Source organism: Crocuta crocuta, unplaced genomic scaffold, assembly GCF_008692635.1.
Source record: "Crocuta crocuta isolate KB4526 unplaced genomic scaffold, BGI_CrCroc_1.0 scaffold168, whole genome shotgun sequence".
Classification (NCBI taxonomy): Eukaryota; Metazoa; Chordata; class Mammalia; order Carnivora; family Hyaenidae; genus Crocuta; species Crocuta crocuta.
In genome coordinates this window covers 3,079,083-3,096,582 of record NW_027532591.1, presented here as the reverse complement: position 1 = coordinate 3,096,582, position 17,500 = coordinate 3,079,083, and the positions used below count along the sequence as shown (strand labels likewise).

Here is a 17,500-nt window from a genome sequence, read left to right as displayed (position 1 = left end):
TTTTGAGTTAGAGCCCCATGTTGGGCATAGGGATTACTTAATTTTAAAAAAAATATGGTACAGCTAAAAATAGAATACTTGTGTGGTATGACCCCTAGGAAATAGAAAAAAGAAACGTCTAAATGAAATGTAACCATTTCTCTTCACCTCTATAATTATTATTCTTGTTGTTATTAATAAAAACAGTAACAACTGGAACAATATTCATCTATCCTACTTTCTTCTAAGCATTTTGCTGGGGCTCTATATGTTTTATCCCTAATATGCCCATTAATCAATCCTTAAAAATAGAGGTTATCATTCCTTTATTTATACATGAAGCAACTGAGGCTCAGAGTGGTTTATGAACTTGTGCAACAACACACAGAAGAACTGGTAGAAAGAGGATCCTGGCCCAGGTTTGACTCTAAAACCTCTTTCCACTGTACCATAAGGGATTCCCTAAATCTCAAGTTCTTATTTTTTTCCTTCCCTACATAGTAGTTCTCCAACATCACTTGTTATAAGCAGTCAGATATTTTCCTTAAAGAATCTGTTTTGTCCTCATAAGATTGGTCCCTTTGCCTTAAGCTCATCTTAGACCTGTCTTTCTGGGAATGATGATAACAATTAGATGTACTTTAAAAGTCCTATACACAAAATATTGGTCTTAGCAATATATAATAATATAGCTCATTCTTTCTAATAATCCTGTGAGGTGGTTATTGTTTGCCCCATTTTACATATGAGCAAACTGAGACATATTCATTTGATCTCATAATTAATCAATGGCAGTGGTATTTGAGCCCAAGTAGAATGGAGTTCATGGCCTTATCACATTGTATGCCTCTCATAATAGCAGAGGTGGATAAAATACAGGACATCTGTAAAAGCCTATCTGTCATCTATGTTCTTCACCGTGTTACAATGTTCACTGTGTAGCAGCTCATGGATGAGCATGCTACATTCATTGTGACAGTAATTCTACTTTATGGAATGTGAGGTGGAATGGAAACTAGGTCCTTCCGTAATTCACTGTGAAGCATGACCACTGTGTGTGCCATATCTGCCAGTTCTTTTTCTTTTAGATTCGTTGGTGCATAGACAATTGGCAACTTTATTTACTCACAAGCTTCTAACATTCAAGGAGAAGGTATCCTCATTCTAGCCTTTTTCATCTCTAACACTACTAACTGAGGGTTTACCAATTGATCCATACAACTCCAGAAATTATTTTAAATGTTCATGTCCTCATTTTTAACATGGAAGATACTATGACTAGTTATTTAAAAACTTGTCCAAGTCCACAGAGACAGGATTAAAACCTGAAAGCTCTTTCACACCAAACATCAGAATATTGCCACTAGCTGAATCCCACACTTTCAAATCCAGTAACTGTATAGAAAAAGAGCACTGGATTTGGAAGTCAGAAAACCTTGCTTCTAGTCCAAACTGAGTATAAGATCATCTCTTTACCTGTGCTCTGTACCCCATTCCCATCTGTTTTCTCATAACTATACGTTATCAATGATCTCTTCTTTAGTATTTTAACTAATCTCATTGTGCTGGATATTCTCTCCACATTTAAGCACAAAAATCCTCTCGTTGTAAAAGAAACACACATATACACACTATAAAACAAATCTACGTATACATATAAAAACAAATTCTCTCCGACTTTAATACTTTCCTAGTCTTTATGGCCAAAATTCAAAGAGTTATCTGTAGTTATCATCTCCATTTTTCTCTTCTACTGATTTCTCACCTCACAACGCTCTGGCTTTCAACCCATTTCTCCACTGGAATAGCTTTCCTTGAGGTACCATTGACTACCATTTTGCTAAACCAAGTAGGCCTCTAAATTCTCATTGTAGCTATACTTCTTTTTTTTTTTTTTAAACGTTTTATTTATTTCTGAGAGAGAGACAGTGTGAGCAGGGGAGGGTCAGAGAGAGAGGGAGATACAGAATCTGAAGCAGGCTCCAGGCTCTGAGCTGGCTGTTAGCACAGAGCCTGACGCGGGGCTCAAACCCACGAACCATGAGATCATGACCTGAGCCAAAGTTGGAGGCTTAATTGACTGAGCCACCCAGGCGCCCCTATACTTGACTTCTTCAGAGTATTGAAATGAAAAACCTTTTAATTGAAATACATTTATTCAGAAAAGTATATGAATCATAAATGTACAGCTTGATGAATTTTCATAAAGTCAGTACCCTCACATAACCAGGAAGAGAACATTTGCAGTATACCAGAAGGCCTTCTCAAGTCCCCTTCATCCAAAAAATAAGACCCTAAATTAGTTTTGTCTGGTTTTCAATATATATATAAATGGAATCATATAGTATATACTGTTTGTCTCCTTTATTCATTCCTTGCTTTCTCCTCTCTTTTTTTTCAACCATATGTTTATAAGATTGATCCATGTTCTTATATGTAGCTATACTTGATTTATTTTCATTGGTTTATAATATCCCATTATGTGGATGTTCCACATTATTCATCTGTTTTAATATTGATGGAGCCGGCATTTGGGTAATTTCCACTGCTGAGCTACTTTCAGTACTGCTTTTCAGCAGCATTAGACTGCTGAAAACTCCTTCCTGTAATCCTCTTCCCTTGCCTCCCAGGACACCATACTCTCTGATTTTCCCCTGTCTCTGCTCCTTCCTTTAATGTCTCCTTTAGATGTTCATCCTTCTCTCTACCCAATTACTAAATATTTGAGTTCATTAGGACATAGTTCTATGTACTCATTTTGTCTTGTTTTATAAGTTCTCCCTAGGCATTCTTATCATACCTAGAGCTTAAATTGTCATTCATGTGATGGTGATCAACAAATTTATATTTCTAGTCCAGTTCTCCCATGTCAGTTCCAGAAAAGCCTTCTTAACATCTCCACTTAGAGGTCCCATATACCTAAAATTCAGCATATCCAAAATTGAATTTTTTTTTCCCAGACCATATTTGGTCCCCTTCTAAAGTTCCCTGATTCCATGAATGGCATCACCCTCTCTTCAGTTTCACAAATCAGAAGTTACTCTTGATACCTCTCTCTCCCTTGCTGACTTTAGCCAAATATTCAATTCCTGTCAATGTTAGCACCTATATATCTCTTACTCGTTCACTTCTATCCATTTCTACTGCCATCACCCTAATACAAGGTACCAGCTTCTTCAATCCAGACTATTGCTAAAGGCTACAGACTGGGCTCTCATATCCACTCTCATTTCCCTTCATTCTATACTTCATACTACATCAAGATAATTCTTTTGAAAATATATATATGTCTGCTCAAGTAATCTCTCTATTTAATCTTCCCAAATAAGGACCATAATCACTAACATAACCCCCCAGGCCCTGCATAGTCTGATATCTGCTTACTTCTTTAGTGTTGTGTTATATTATACTGCCTCTTGTTTGTTAGTTACATTGGTCTTCTGTGAGTTCTTCTAATGTACCATCTTTGGCCCTTTGAGTGAAGTCTGCTTAGGAAAGGAGGATAGTGAAAGCATCCTCTTGTTTTGCCAACTCAGGAGGCAAGATTGGTTCCTAGGGGCTTGAGAACCAGTAGGCTGCCATTTAGGACACATAAAGATAGCTAAGGGGCAAATGACAGTGATCAATAATTTAATAATTATTAAATTTTGCTGTGATATTAGAATTATGCAAACAAATGGCAAGAATTATTGTGGTTTCAGTTCTCATTCTTTTGTTCTGTTGATCTGTCTCCCCTGTCGTTCTAACATTCCTTCCATGGTTTATTTAGGCTCTTATCATTTTCTCCTGGTTTCTCTATTTCAGTTCTTCTTCTCTTGCATCCCCCAGTCTGACTTCCCTTCTGTAGTATAATTATTTTTGTTAAATGCATTTGCATCATTTTATTCCCTTGCTTCAAATCTCTCTGTGGTTTCCCATTACCTATAGGATAATGTCTAATGGGAGCTTACATGGGGCATATTTGACCCTTCATGATCTGACTTATTCATTCCCACTTCTATATGTGTCTCTCACTATTTTGTACCTTCTCTGTCCTCCAGTAACTTTAAATTGCTTGTTTCTTAAATGTGTTCTCTTCTTTCTTGCCATTTTGCCATTGTTTATATCATTTCCTTTTCTTCTTCTAAGGTGCTTGCACTCCTTGTGGCCTAGTCCTTAATCAAATTATCCTTTTAAGATTCAGCTGGCACTCCTTTGTGACATTTTCCCTTGAAGTCTTCAGGCAAAGTTAGGCATTTTCTCCTCTTATTCTCCTATTAGGAGACTTAACCATTTTGGTAAAATTAGTTATTTACGCTTCTTATGTGTAAGTGCATTTCAGTACTTGTTTGTGGACCCCTCAAAAGCAGCAATACTATTCTATTCTCTTTATCTCTCTACCTATAGATACATACTTGATATTTAGTGATAGGGTAACTAAAAGAGAAGAATGATTAGGAGAAATGAGGAATGTCAGACTTTAAAAAGATGTGTGCAGTCAAATTCATGCTGTGTAGTGGATTGCCTCTGTAATTGTTGTTAAGAGTAAGGCCAGCTCTAGGATCTTGGTGCTGTGTAGAGGGAGGAGTTACAGTGCATTTGACTTTGACTAATTAGGGTTCTTATTGTGTCATCAAGATCAGCTTAGTAGTCAGATTTTTTATTGCATATCTGGTTACCATATGGCAGTTGAGTTTTACTTTGAGGTCCTATAAGGTAATCAAGGTGAATACATATGAAAAGTTAAAGTTAAAATAATGCTGAGTCAGTTGATGCATAAGATGAGCCTAGTAAATGTTGAAGGAATAAACCATCCGTTTTTGGTTTTAAAGTCATTTCACATAGACTAACTCATTTTTCTTTCATACTTTTAATCAGGCAAAAGAGTTACTGTTTTTCTCTTACAAATAAAGAAGCTGAGTCAGAGAGGTAAATGGCTTTGTCACGAACAGTAGAAAGTGATAAAGTTGTAGAGTTTGGACTAGAATCCAATTCTTCTGACTTGTCTACCAGAATGCCTCTCATGTAATCACATGGCCTTTCTGTTTGGCCAAATCGCCACAATGCCATTTATTTTCCAATCTGTGAGAAGTTTTTTTAACCTGGGCCAAAATTTCTGAAAATCTCCCGAGTACCGTCAGAATGGAACATTGTTCCTCAAATACGACACAAAAGGGAATTAACTCAATACCAACTCATTGTAGTTAGAAGATGGTAAGAGCAGCAGGGTCATGATATGGGAGAAGATGATATTAATGAGCCTGAGGTGTAGAGTAGGGTACAATATGGAGTTACCAAGTGAGTCTAAGATGATGAGGTCCTAGAAGAGAATTTGGGGAGTAAGGACAGAGTCTAGAAGAAGCTCCAGGTTGGGGTGCCTGGGTGGTTTAGTCGGTTAAGCGTCCGACTTTCGCTTAGGTCATGATCTCGCGGTTCGTGGGTTCGAGNTCACAAAAAAAAAAAAAAAAAAAAAAAAAAAAAAAAAAAAAAAAAGAAGCTCCAGGCTGCCTCCCATTTGGGCCCAATTGTGACTACCACTCCTTCCAGATGTACATAGGTATACTATCAATGGTTGCCCTGAGGAGACATATTCCTTTCTCACAGTATCCCCAAGGGCATCCCACTCTGGTAGAGAATTGATCACTGTCACTTACCCCTTACCTGTCTTTATATGTCCTAAATGACAGCCTACTGGTTCTCAAGCCCCTAAGAACCAACCTTAGTGAATGCTGCCTGTTTTAGCAAAACAGGGATGCTTTCATTATCCTCCTCCCTAAGCAGACTTCACCCAGGACTGATGATAGCATGGTAATTTTTATAACTAAGTAAAAGCTTTAGTGTTAGGAAATTGGAAAAAGTTAAGTTTGAGTGATGTTATTTTTATTCTGTCACATTTGTTTGAATGTCATTTTAGCTGGGGAAGATTTCATATGACCTCATTTAGGAAGCTCTTGGATAGTGATGCAATGTGGGAGTATCTTGAATGACAAACTGTGAAAAAAAGAATATGATACATTGAAGCCTATAGGCCCAGCTCATAGTCTCTGCTTGAACTTGCCACCAGTTTAACCTTGTGCAAGTCACATTCTGGACTTTGGTTTCCTTAGCAGACAAGTGAATTATATTGGAAAATATACATATGACCACGGAATTAGAAGATTTTGAAATAGCTTTAGGCAGATTTACTAATTTTATGAATTCTGTGTTTCATCATCTGTTATGTTGGAATATTAGCAGCTTTAGGATGGAATGAGTTAGTGAATAGGGATTGCCTGGCTAAATAAAAGTTAGTTTCTTTCATATGGGTGAACAGATATATGTTCTAGAATTAGGACAACTTGAATTAGAATGAAATCTCAACCCCACCAGAAGCAAATAGTTTCTCAGGACTTCTGTTTCCTGAAACAGGGTAATAATACCTACCTCATAGAACCCTATGTTAGGGGTGCCTGGGTGGCTTAGTCGATTGAGCATCTGACTCCTGATTTCGGCTCAGGTCCTGATCCCAGGGTCATGGCATCAAGCCCATGTCCAACTCTGTGCTGAGTGTGGAACCTGCTTAAGATTCCCTCTCTCCCTCTGCTCCTCTCCCTCCCTCACTCTCTAAATAAACAAACAAACAAACTTTTAAAAAGAACCCTATGTTGATGGAAAGGGGAGAGGAACTTAAAGTGCCTGATGCATAGTAGATGCCTAATAAATGTTGGAATCCTCACTCCCACCCCAATTTTCAAATTCTTTGATTCTATACAATTCTGATGCGTAAGTCTTTAGCAAATGAAATGGGTCAACTAAAAATAGGTAAATTTCAAATAATATACAACTTCTGAATTGGCAGCCTTACTAGTGTCCTTCAAAAAATAAAGCTATCCTTATTTCTTGCTCCCATTTTGCTGAGAGATCTCTAGAAATTTTGTTTTGCTTTGAAGGAATATTTTTGAGATTACTATATGTTGATCAAAATAATGTATAAGATGATCTATTCCTAGCTTCTGGGGGAAAAAAATTCACTAAAAAGTTTTGCTGTACTTACATTAATGGTTCTTTTCTTTTTTTTTTTTTCCTTTGCTGGAATACTTTTCAGTAAATTTATTCAGCTCAAAGTTATAGGTTGATTAGTTTTTGGAAAAATAACACTTAAAATTAGCACACAAAAATGATTACTTCCTATTATAAAGAGTTAACACTTTAACACAGCTTTCATTTTATGCTGATTTTTTTGGCATTAACATAAATAAGTGCTGCAGGTATGAATTTGCCCACAAAAGCATGCTTGACTCAGGAATAAGGCATTATTTTATCATGTGTCAGAATATTTTTGAAAGATTATTGGATTTGAGGATTTTCCCACTTTTTTAATACAAAAGATTATTCTTTGGTCTATATAAGAGCCCAGTGAACCCTTAGACTAAACGTATGCACATGTATCTAGAGAGATCTAGAGAACTTACTGTTTCTTGGATTTATAAGAGTGTGAGTCCTTTTTAAAAAATACTATAATAAAATAATGCTGATGTATTATTATTCCTATGTGAGATATAATTTACAGGGTAATAGAGTATCTTTATGTATAGTGTACATTACTAGATAGGTTTTATACCAATCTGAAAACATTTTTATTAGCTACATTATGCATCCTCATAAATTTGAGTCATCATATTTTACACATTGGAGTGGAAATGACATTTGAATACTCTAATTCCCATGAAATCCACAGAGGTGAAATGCATTAGAATGCAAAAGTAATTACACAGAAACATTAAATATGAAAGAAATTAGTGTGTTTTATAAAAAAATGAAAATGTTTAAGTTCAAATTATGTTGATGTTGAATTTGAGTGGTCTATATTTTGCTTATATTGACTGGTGGTTTCAGGTCATGAGTTATTACTGAATCAGATTTAACCTGCTGTCTTAGGTCAGAATCCTTTTGGGCCTTATACTTTTCACTCAGACCCAGGGGTCAATTGGCACTCTGATGATAGTGTTTAGTATTTCTTATCTCACTTTGGAGTGGTTTCCATGCTTTTTTTTCCCTAGGCAGATTATTTATTTCTCTAAAAATTACAGGATCTTTCATATTTTACCTTGGCAAGGAAAGTAGGCAAAGTACTCATTTAAATTAAAGTAATAGACATTTATTACATGGCTGACCTGTCAAAAAAACCTGCTAAGCCCTATGGAGGCTAAAAATGAGAATATAAGATTCAGGTTGAATCCTTAAGGGCCTTAGGGTCAAATATCTAAACAGAGACCTAGGTTAAGTTGAAAGAATCACAAACCAAGAATTCTCCAAGTTCACAATAAGGGCATGGGAGTTGAGCAGAAGGAGAGGAATCACATGGCTGGAATGGGCCAAGCATGGATTAACCAGCAAAGTGAAATTCTTTTTTTTTTTTTTTCTGGTTTCTAAATAGCCTTTATGGTGCTGTCCCTAACTTCATATAGTTAATTTAGACTCTTATTTTTCCCAGGAGGAAAAGCCATGACAAGCTGCACAGCAACACTATGTCCAAAGCTGTTAGCATAACTGCCTGAGTTTTGCCAAGGAATTAGATGCTGCTGGAAAAATATCCAGAGCCCCTATGTTTGCTATCCAAAGAGTTCCGCAGTATTGCAGGGTAAATGGCATCCCACTATTGACTAGACATGTGCCAAATGGCTTGTTAGTACTCTTTATGCATACAAAGCAGGTCTGAGATATATCCCTGCATATCTGAAGATTCTGTCATTATGAGGAGCTGAAGTCACCACTGATTAATACTGTAGCTCTCGAAAATAATGAGGTTTTTCCACCAGCAGAACCTCTTTATCAAACTTAAAATGAGGAGCCAGCTTGAAGTAAAAGCACCTTCTGACCAAAGATTTTGTCTTGATTCGCTGTGAATATGATGTAATTATAAAGCAAAGACCTGTCCTGATTCTTATAATCAATATTTCATGTTGACTTTATGTGCTTTTGTTAATAAATAACTTTCTAAATGTTAGAGAAAATGAAGAAAAATATATTGTTTTCTTATCATAAGTTACCCCTTCTGCATTTTGGCTTGGGAAAAATTTTGCATTTCTAATGTACTATCCATTGTATGATGGTTTTAAAATTGTGTGGAACTATTAAGATACTGAAATTGTGTTGCCATACCAGAATTACAAAGGATTCTTCAATGGATGTGATTTCCTATAAATAAGCAACTACTTTCTTCTGCTGAATTCCTGCTCAAAGTCATTATTTTGTCCTTTGCTTTTCATGAGTGTTTAATACTTCCAGATTCTGTTTTAAAGCTAGTTTCCACAAGCTCTTGCTTATATCTTTCAACCAGGTTGTTGGTGTGTAGTGTGTTTGTGTTTGTGTTTGTGAAACAACACTGAACTTTTAACTTTGACCAGGTAATGGACACTTGGCACATGGTGCATGTTGTGGCAAATATAGATCCATTCATTTTTGTTATGTTAGTGTATATCAGCATTGATTATGGTGTGGAGATATTTATTTCCTAGATTTTCTGGGTCTTCATTTAAATAACAGCAGCAAATAATGAAGTATCCAGAGTTTAGCCATCATCATTCAGTGTTTCCTTGAATATAAACTGAAGTAAAAATGGAGTAAAAGCCATTTTATTTATTTTTAAAATCCCCTATTAGGAGAGAGTAATTAACTCGAGATCCACAATTAGCCTCACAGCAGTCCATATTAACCACCTCCAAACATCCCAGGTCTTTGAGAGGTGGCATAATTCTGAGATTATTTTGCACTTGAAACAGAGAGGTTTAAAATAACTAGCTTAAAACACATTTAAGAGTGAGGTTTTTCCTTTTTCTTCTTTCATTTTATGTTAATGTCTGCCATCTCTAGTTATAATTTTCTGCTTTATAAGTGGGAGAAAAAAAACAAATACTAGGAGAGAAGAATACCTCCTTCCTACCTAGTTATAAAGCTATGTCTTTCCTTTGGTAAATCGGGAAGTAACTGCTTTGCTTTAGCTGGAAATTTCATTATTGAATTAGTTACATGACACAAAACAATTAACAAAGTGAATCACATATTCAAGCTTGGAAAAGAACCTTGAAGAAAATTTAGAGAGGCCTACTGTTAAAGTACAATTGCTGGCTCTTCCTTGTTTACCTTTTTTGGTTTGGTTTTGTTTTAAAGGAAATGTCCAGTTGCAAAGCATTCCTGCATAATTCAGATACAGCACAAAGCTCAACCCTGGGAACCTTTTCTGCAGCTCTCCGAATGTTCTTTATGCAATCTGCTTTTACAGGTTTAGATTACATTCTGTGACACTGTTTTTGTGGTTGAATTAGAAACTTTTTTTTTTTTTTTTTTTTTTAATTTAAACCTGTGATAAGTAATTGTCACAGTTAGCGCTCTGGTACAATGCTAATTTGAAGTGACATGTCCATACTGGCCCTCCGTAACATGAAGAAGCCTAACAGGTGTGAGGGGTGTGGCTTCCCATGGGTTCTGTTGAACTTCTAACCAGAGAAAAATAGCAGAAGAAGTGAAATGAACCTTGAATAAAGCTGTCAGCAGTAATTATCTCAGCAACACTTTGTGGGGAGATAAAATAAGCACTTGTGCTTTTATAACCTGAACACACTGCACCCCAGATAGATTTTTTTACCTACTTAACATAAACTGTTAAATACCTTTCAAGAGACATTTTCATAAGCCTAATTGTTCAATAACAACAATTATCACAAAATATAAATTGCTGGAAGTCATACATTTGTTTTTATTTTAACATGTGGTTCCTTTTTGGTATTTATTTAAGTAGTTTGGTAACAAGTTTTTTTCATGCTTTTTGTTTTGGTAAACCATATGGTATGAAATATCAAGTATTGTAATTACATTATCTTCTGGGAAAAGATATTTTCATAATTAGAAAAATGTTTGAAAGTTTGGTTTTCAGTTACTTTAAAAAGTGTTCAGATTATTGGACTGCCCCATTTGAAGCAGGGTAATATATGTGAAGGAACTAAGTGAACTGCAGGTCATCATATCAACACTGCTACATATACTTTTTTGGAGAGGTACAAAAGTACTGTATTTCTTGAGTGGAAGATTTGATAAGCCTTTTTCCAGCCTGTTCTCCAAGCACCAACCATTTTCTTTAAGAATAGAATTTTTTAAGTATACTTTAACCTAATTACAAAATAATTCAAATGACATAATGATTATGTTTGCCTAACCTAAGGAGTATAGTAGAGTCCAAGTTCAATTTGTCTTTACAAATGTCCAGGCTATGGACACTCACCATGCAAAAAAAAAACAAATGAGATATTACAATATATACTGCTCTCTTTATTTCTTTCATTGCCATTCTACACATTGAAATATATTATATATTAGCTATGATTTCAGGTAATCTAATAACATCTAGAGACTTTGGAAATTTTTTCATAATTTAACTTTACCATGTTTCCACACTCCGTAAATTTGAAGCTTAACAAGCTAGCCAGGTTGGTTCACATTTAAAGTAGAGGTGATGTCATTAAAAAAAAAAAAAGCTAGGAATGAACATCTTAGTTCTGACTGTGCTATATTTATTAGGTTTGTGATCTTGAGTAAAAAAGTAAGAACCTATTTTTTTTTTTTTTCTGAATAGGACTTGATAAACTATGCCAGGTACATTCTCACTAAGGCAGTAACAAAGATTAGAGATAGCAGGATAAAATACAGCTAACATGGTACATACTTTATTCACAAACCAATGGTTATTAACTTCATCAAAACGGAAACTGTTCACCATTGGCTATATCCTAGCACTCAGGTGATTTCCTCATGGATGCTAACTATTAGTTAAGTGAATGAATAATGCTGCATTTTGCACTCTACTTAAGACAAGCTTAGTCTGTCTATTCTCCAGAGTTATATAGCAAAATCCCTACCATGTGTGCATGTGGACACACACACATACCACTTTTTAATCCTCACAACAATCTTATGAGTTAGAAACTTTACAGAGGAGGGAATTGAGGAACTGAGAAGATAAGAGAGTTGTCTAAAGTCATACAACTATTAGCCAGCATACCTAGGATTTCAAACACTGGCAGTCTGACTTTGGAGTCCAAGTTCATACTCTGCTTTTATACTTTTCCAAGGAAGTATAATGACAATGATTACCAAAGAAATTATCTTACAGTGATACAGGTTTCCTCAGAAACTTCCCTGTCACAGGTGTAAATGATTCAGGAGACATGGGTATACATTTGGGGGAGTGGGGGAATGGATTCCTTTCTTATTCATTGGGACTTTTTTTCTCCCTTTTTCCTCCTAGAACAGCAGGACAGCAGGGTCCCCAGTCCATTGCATCAATTGAAGCGGTGTTGATAACTTTCTTAGGGCTACGTCTTCACCAATACAGAGATGTCTACAGGGCTAAGGCCTGGACAAACTTCCACAAATGTAGGATAACAGAGTTTTGATTCCTAGATATTTGGCCCTTCCCTCAGTCAGGTCCGTTTCCTGGGCCAAACTTTCACCTCTTTAACCCAGACCCTGACCTACCCGTGTGAGACCTCTGTTTCTAAAATCCTCACTGCCTCTTCTACTCAGCTCTTACCTGGAATTATAGTCCTCCTCTCAGGAACTGGCTGACTAAAAATGTTTATTTCTGGAAGAATTGTCAAAGTATTACTAGGTATGATTGACTACCAAAAGATACCAGGTGTTTTTGGGTGCACCTGGCTGGCTTATTCAGAGGAGTGTGTGCCTTTTGATATCAGGGTCGTGGATTCAAGTCCCATGTTGGGCATAGAGCTTACTTAAAAAAATTTTTTTAAAGATACCAGGTATTTTAGAGAACAGAAAATTTTGAGATTGGGAGGTTATAATAGGGGCTTTCAGGAGGAGATTGAACTGACAAAGCAGTTTCACTTACTTTTTGTCTTATGATCCAAGCATACCTATAAAACAGACAGGTAGAAAAGAATGGGGATGGAAACCCAGGCAAGAGTCATGGCATGAGCAGAAGTCTAGGAGTAGGCAAGTGCAAGGCGTATTTTTGGGTCAGTGAACAGTCAAATATGTATACAGTATAAAAAAGGAATGGGGATAATAGTGGGGAAAATGGGCCAGAGATGGTCTTGAAAAATTTGTTCAGAGTGAGGTAAAGGAACTCAGAAATCACCTAGTGCATGTTTTTTTCATTTTACAGGTAATAAAACTGAGAGAAGAAAGTTGATCAAAGTCACAATAAAGTGGCAGGGTTGGGATTTTAATCCACATCCTTTATCTATATATAGTGTTCTTTCAATGTTTTAGCCCTCCAATATTTTTATACACGTGCAATCATATCATAAGCAGCATTGATGGGAGGTCATAAAAGAGCACCGTCCATTCCTAAGACATAAAAGAACAATAGTACTTGATTTGCTTTAATGGTGGTAACAGAAGAGAAGTAGCTTCAGGTTGGTTAAATGTATTTAAGCTGAGTCCTTAGTAGGCTTAGTCTCCCAAAGTCACTGCCCCAGATAGCAACACTTCTTTCGTCTCCCCCTCCACCATCCTCCCACAGGCTGTTTTCCTCTCCTTCAATCTTGGTAAAGTTCATTTCATAGGAATTAAATGGGAACTCTGTAATGAGTTTCCACTTTTGGACATCACTTGTAAAAAATATCCTTATAAAAATTTCCATCATAAGCAGGTAGTGAATGTCAGAGATGGGCTCTTAGATGCACTCAGAGCTAAAATATATCTAAACAAACATGCTCTTCACTGGGTGATACTTAGAAGAATGACATACAAGCTGTTGAGAATATATAAGAAACCCCTAAACTTAGTTTGTTCACCTAGGAAGAAAATATTTTATTTTATTAAATATTGGTCAACATCTTCTGAATACCTTTGGTTGTGGAAAAGTTTAAGTAATAAATTGGGTTATTCTGTGTATGTTCAGAACACATATCAATTAAGTTAAATGTAGTTGACATAAGGTGTTATTAAATACTTATCTGATACCAATACTGTCATCTAGGCTTAAATTTTTAAAGACAGAAATAATTGGGCATTGCATCCGAAAACACGTATATGATAATCCTTTTTTCTGACAAAGAGCCAAAAAAAGTGTGTGTGCTTTTTGTTTTTGTTTTAGTTGCAAAATTAATTAAGTCTACCATGCTTGGCACTTTTTCTCTTATCATCTTTTTAATGCTGCCAACAAAGATGGTATTCCCATTACTCAGATTAGAAAAGTCGGTTTTTATGAGATCAAGCAACTTTCCTGGGAAATGGTATAAAAATCAAAGCCAGGATCAAAGGCTATCTGTATCCGAGTACCTGGCATAATGGGAACTTAATAAATGTTTATTGAATAATTAAGTTATAGACTGTGGGTAACTATATAGTTCATATAACTTACTCAGCAACTAGTTCTAAATTTTGAAGTAATTATGGGGAAGAAGGGCAAGTTCAAGAGAATTCTGCACGTTTCAGATTACTTTCCCCCTCTCCTTACCTTTCCCATGGGTTAGAAGCAATGAATTTTTTAATAGGTTCATTTCTTTCTTCTGCCCTCCACCAGAGGGTGCTCATAAGCAATTAAATGACCAAGTTTAGCAATCAGAACTAAGAAACAAGTGCCATTTTAATTCACAGCATGGATTATTGGCCCCTGTGCAAAATAGCTGACTTTTTAAAAACAGAACTCTTGATTCAACTGAAATAGCTTCTTTGGCTTAAAGTTGCCTTGCAAATAGTAACTTGTCTGCCTGCCTGAGCTAGTATCTTTATAGAGGTAAACCTGACCATTCTTGCTAAATAGGTATGAGAGAAATTATGCTACTAGGCTATGTTAGACTGGTATAATAGGCTACATTCTTATACAACCTAATGCTCTTCAGAAGTACTCTAGTATTCTGAAGTACTTCAGGAGCTCTTCTAATGTACTCACTAGAATCAAATAATAAAATGCAAGAATGTTATTATCTACGTATTTAGTTTATAAAAGTACATCTTTTTAGAAATTTTGCTAATTCTATTCCAATGGGCAAATCTTTCTTTATGGTGCAGTCTGGTTTTAGGAGCTGGGATGCAATAGAAGACTTTAAAACAAAAGCTTTTTGTGTTGGGCACCCTCTCTTTAATAGAACTCCAGATAATGTTGGACCAGTGCAAGGAAGCATGAAGGTAGGTAATTATAGGTGGAAAAGTAGCATCAGTTGATTCTGTTTTCAAGAATCACAACATATTTTCAAAATATTTTTGAAAATTTTAATAAATTTATTCTTTATTTCAAAAATTTAAATGAAGAATGTCATGTGGAATTTACAACTTCTCAAAGCTACAGTTCACATATTGGGAATATTTACATGTAATTTATAACACTATTGGTTAAATGGAACCAAAATAAATATTATAATGCAGTTTTTTTAATTGAAAATTGACCTCTGCAGATGTTCACTGAGGACCCAAGAAGATGGCCAGTTTATACAGCTTTTAATTTAGAGTGTGGTTATCCAAGAATGCCACAAATTAGTAGCTTCACTAAGGCATTTCTGCATACCAATGCATTAGGAAATGCTATTTATTTTGACAGTCATTTCCTTAAAGATCAGTCTCAAATCATTATTGATTTGAAATCCCTTTTTTCTTTTTTTAATTTTTAATTGAAGTATGATTGACATTTAATATTATATTAGTTTCAGATGTAAAACATAGTGATTTGACAATTACATACATTACAAAATGCCCACCATGATAAGTGTAGTTACTGTGTCACCATACAAAGTTATTACAGTATTATTGACTATATATTCCTTATGCTCTACTTTTCATTCCCATGATTTACTTATTTTATACCTGGAGGTTTGAACCTCTTAATCCTCTTCACCTATTGTAGCCATCTCCCTGTTCCCCTCCCCTTTGGCAACCACTGGTTTGTTCTCTATGAGTCTGTTTTTCTTTGTTGTTGTTTGTTTTGTTTTTTAGATTTCCACATATAAGTGAAATCATGTTATTTAATGGTATTTGTCTTTCTCTGATTTATTTCACTTAGTATAATTAGTATAATACCCTCTAGGTCTACTCATGTTGTCACAAATGGCAAGGTTTCATTCTATTTTATGACTGAGTAATATTCCATTGTGTGTATATATATATATATATATATTTACTGCATCTCCTTTATCCATTCATCTATCGATGGACCCTTGCGTTGCTTCCTTATCTTGGCTATTATAAATAATGCTGCAGTAAACATGGGGCACACATATCTTTTCAAATTAGTGTTTTCATTTTTTTCAAGTAAATACCCAGAAGTGGAATTACTGAATCATATGGTATTTCTATTTTTAGGGGTTTTGTTTTTGTTTTTGAGGAAACTCACTGCTTTCCACAGTAACTACACCAATTTACATTCCCACCAACAGTGGGAAAGGGTTCGCTTTTCTCCACTTCCTTGTCAATACTTTTTTTTTTGTCTTTTTCATACTAGCCATTCTGACTGATGTGAGATGACATCTCATTATGGTTTTGATTTGTGTTTCTCTGCTGATTAATCATGTTGAACATCTTTTCATATGTCTATTAGATTAAAATAAAAAACAAGTCAGGAACAGTTCAAATTATACACACACACACACACACACACATATATACATATATATCCTAAATTTGGGGGTTTTCTTTTTAGAGATTTGGGATAATTAAGCCAAAATATAGTATTTTACAACTAGCTATAACGTCTTTGAAGAACAGGTTAAGAGTCAAAAGAAAATGTTTGTGCTGTCATGAAGCATCTGTGTGACTTGGTAAAAAAACATTACCTCTCTACATCTCAGTCTCTCCCCTTAAATAGTACTATTAGACTAGATCCTACTGTGAGTAGAAACTACTTTTCATTTGGAATCTATTGGGGCCACTGATAGAAGATCCTTAAGAGTGGGTGCTGATAAACTCAGGAGTATCACATTACTAGCTTTGGATGGAGCAAGGGATGCTTGATGGGGATAGTATGGCAGCAGCACTTAACTCAGCTGAGACTTAAAGATGTGTAGTCTCCTTGTTGGGATATCAGCAGTTGATGAATTCAAAGACCTTTCCAACTCCAGTATCTTCTGAGTCTGAAATGAAGCCATATCTATAGCAGCCAACCTTGTTTCTTCCAGCTCTACTTGCTTGCAAGATAGCATTCATGTTTTTAGACACAGCAGAAAGCCTCAGAATTTGTTACTGTTGGTGTTTATTTCATTAAACCTTACCAACCTTGCCAAATCAGTTGAGGACTATAATACAACAAGGCCAGGGAAAGAAAACATTTTTTGAGCTCTTTACACAGGAGTTTTGTATATAATTGATCTTGACCTGCACGTCTCTTGTAATATTCCATTGGTTCCAGATTCTTATTAGTCACTTCCTTTTTAACAGTGTGCTTTTTTTTTTTTTTTTTTTAATGAGGTGACTAAACTGCTATTTAACCCTGCTACAAGAATGTGGCAGTGGGCTAGTCCAGACAAGTGGATGTGCACTTTGTAACTAACATTCTTAATAAGCTTGCTTCAACCTGCCACAAATTAAAGCTCTGTGACTTTTCTAGCACATA

At 35.5% G+C, this 17,500-nt stretch overlaps 1 protein-coding gene and 1 pseudogene across 4 annotated transcripts in view; both read left to right on the top strand.

The window, feature by feature from the left end:
• FAF1 (Fas associated factor 1) overlaps nt 1–17,500 on the top strand; it is a 449,320-nt gene that overhangs the window by 279,333 nt on the left and 152,487 nt on the right. The window lies entirely within an intron of this gene.
• Nucleotides 10,378–17,500, top strand: part of LOC144244457 (uncharacterized) — a 17,498-nt pseudogene continuing 10,375 nt past the window's right edge.